The following is a 2974-nucleotide window of genomic DNA, read 5'->3' as shown; positions in this document are numbered from 1 at the left end:
AAATTCTTTGAAGCTACGTCGCTTCTTATATGTTTATTTATCTCGATCTGGGGACAGATATTCTTTGGAAGGGTGGTGTAGATATGCCGGGTCTTTCAATATATATATATTAATTTATGTGTGTGATGTAAGTTACACGCATGTATGTGAAACTGGGTGTAAAGTTTGAAGTGAATTTTTTTTAGAATTAGTATTATAAATAACTGTGGGAGTGGTTTGGATTTTGTTTATGTAAATTCTATTAAGTCACTAGTAATTAAGAGCTTGTAGTAGTTCTTGGTCGGTAATCTGTGCTTTGTTCTGAATGATTTCTCGCTGCGTTCCGTCCATCTGGAAGGTTGGGAATTTTAAAAAATATTAGATTGCTTAAACGACATCCTGTTTATGTCACTTATTTCGGGGACGAAAGTTCTTGACGTTAAGGGAGGGTGTTGCCGGGCTGTTTATTCGGCGGTATAATTGATAGCCTCCGTTCGGTGCTGCCATCTTCATGGTCTGCATATAGTTTGAAGTCTTGGCGGGAACAGTGTTAGTTTGTTGGCGGTCGCCTTCCAGGCAACCACTCTGTGAAATATATGTTGATTTGATTTACACTGTTCCCGCAGGTAAGAAAGCTTCGTATGATTCTGACTTAATTATTTAGCATGTGTAATATTTATTGGTTAGTTTGTTGGCGGTCGCCTTCCAGGCAACCACTCTGTGAAATATATGTCGATTTGATTTACACTGTTCCCGCAGGTCTTTCGTTGTTGTTTAATGTTGGTTGGTGGAGTGGACCTCCGGACAGACGAGGCATATACAGGATTTACAAGAAAGCCCCGTCACATTAGAACATCTAAAAACGGAATTTGGTCATTTTGTTCCCATTCAAAAGTGAATTTCAAAGATGGATATTGGGAGTTGATGAAGTCGATAAAAGAGGTAAGATCAAAATTCTCAGAAACTAAGCTCAGAATGTCATCAACATATCTAATCCAAAAGTTAGGTTTAGAGCCAGCGTACTTAGGAAGAATTTCGGATTCAAAGTGTTCAAGGAAAAGATTAGCCAAAATCGGGGATAATGGGTTACCCATAGCGAAACCGAAAATTTGTTCATAGAATTTGTCTTGGAATTGGAAATATAAATTGGTAGTACAGAGTTCCAAAAGTTCAAGTAAACATTCTACAGGAATTGGGAGATCAAGATTGGAGTCCGGGAGTTTTCTTCTTAAGAAATTGAGAGTTGGTTCCAATGGTATATTAGTGAACAAGGAAACAGCGTCGAAAGATATAAATTTTTGTCCATTAGGTTTGAGATTTTTGAGTTTGTCTAAAAGATCCATATTGTGCCGAATGTGAGAATCAGAAAAAGTACCCAAAGCCGGGGAGAGTACTTTAGCCAGATATTTGGAGAGCCGATATGATGGAGAATTGATATTAGAAATGATCGGTCTTAACGGTGAATTGGGTTTATGAATTTTTGGAAGACCATAAGCATAAGGAAGATTTGGAAGCCGAGAGTTAAATTTAGAGAGGAAGTCCGAATGGTCAGGAAATTTCTTAGAGATGTTTTTTAAACCTAAATTAAAAGCTGATTGCATCTTTTTCAAAGGGTTGTTTTTGATGGATTTGTAGAAATTGGAATCACCGAGAATAGCAAACATTTTAGAATTGTAATTGATCAAATCTTGAATAACAATTTTGCCGCCTTTATCAGCCTTGGAGATGCGGATGGTTTTGATGGATTTAAGTTCCTGGAGAGCAATCGAAAATCTCCGAGGAAAGAACTGATTAGATTGACCTTGAAGGGTATTCCAAATGGTGTCCAAATTCATGAATATAAAATTGTATTGAAAACTAGCCGGAGGAGATCTTTCCATACGTTCAACGAAATCCAAAATGTGTTGTTTTCTATGCGGGAGAGAGAAATTTAATCCTAAACCGAGAACTTGAATTTGTGTTTTGGTTAATTTAGCCGAAGATAGATTGACAACATTATCAGTAGCGCAAAATTTGGTCCAAGGGCTGTTGTCGATTAATTTATTCAGAATGGAAGAGAAATGCGAATTTTTCTTTAGACGATGTACCGGGCAAAGATTCTTGATGCCTGAATGAAGAGAGTGCCAAAGGAAACCATCAGGTATATGGTGTCTGAGAAAACGTTCTGCTTGTCGCATTTTATAGAAATTGGAGTTGGTAGTTTCTTTTGCTTCCAAAATGCAATGTCTTAGATGAGATGCTGCTTCATTGGAAAATGGTTGATCTGATTTGAATTTATTCAACCAATTCAGAGATTTAGGAATAACCTGTTCTTTGAAGAAATATGACGTTTTCTTTGGATTTGTGAGCTTTATAAGCAGCAGATTCGTATTTTCGAAAAGCAAAGATCAAATGAGGAAAGGTTATGAATAAGAATTTCAAAGCCAAATTAAAATCCTTTTAAAATCAGGATACTTTTTCTGATTCTCACATTCGGCACAATATGGATCTTTTAGACAAACTCAAAAATCTCAAACCTAATGGACAAAAATTTATATCTTTCGACGCTGTTTCCTTGTTCACTAATATACCATTGGAACCAACTCTCAATTTCTTAAGAAGAAAACTCCCGGACTCCAATCTTGATCTCCCAATTCCTGTAGAATGTTTACTTGAACTTTTGGAACTCTGTACTACCAATTTATATTTCCAATTCCAAGACAAATTCTATGAACAAATTTTCGGTTTCGCTATGGGTAACCCATTATCCCCGATTTTGGCTAATCTTTTCCTTGAACACTTTGAATCCGAAATTCTTCCTCAGTACGCTGGCTCTAAACCTAACTTTTGGATTAGATATGTTGATGACATTCTGAGCTTAGTTTCTGATAATTTTGATCTTACCTCTTTTATCGACTTCATCAACTCCCAATATCCATCTTTGAAATTCACTTTTGAATGGGAACAAAATGACCAAATTCCGTTTTTAGATGTTCTAATTCACAATAAATTTTCT

The sequence above is a fragment of the Tubulanus polymorphus genome, chromosome 4, assembly GCF_964204645.1.
Source record: "Tubulanus polymorphus chromosome 4, tnTubPoly1.2, whole genome shotgun sequence".
Lineage (NCBI taxonomy): Eukaryota > Metazoa > Nemertea > Palaeonemertea > Tubulaniformes > Tubulanidae > Tubulanus > Tubulanus polymorphus.
Note: the sequence above shows the minus strand (reverse complement) of the source record.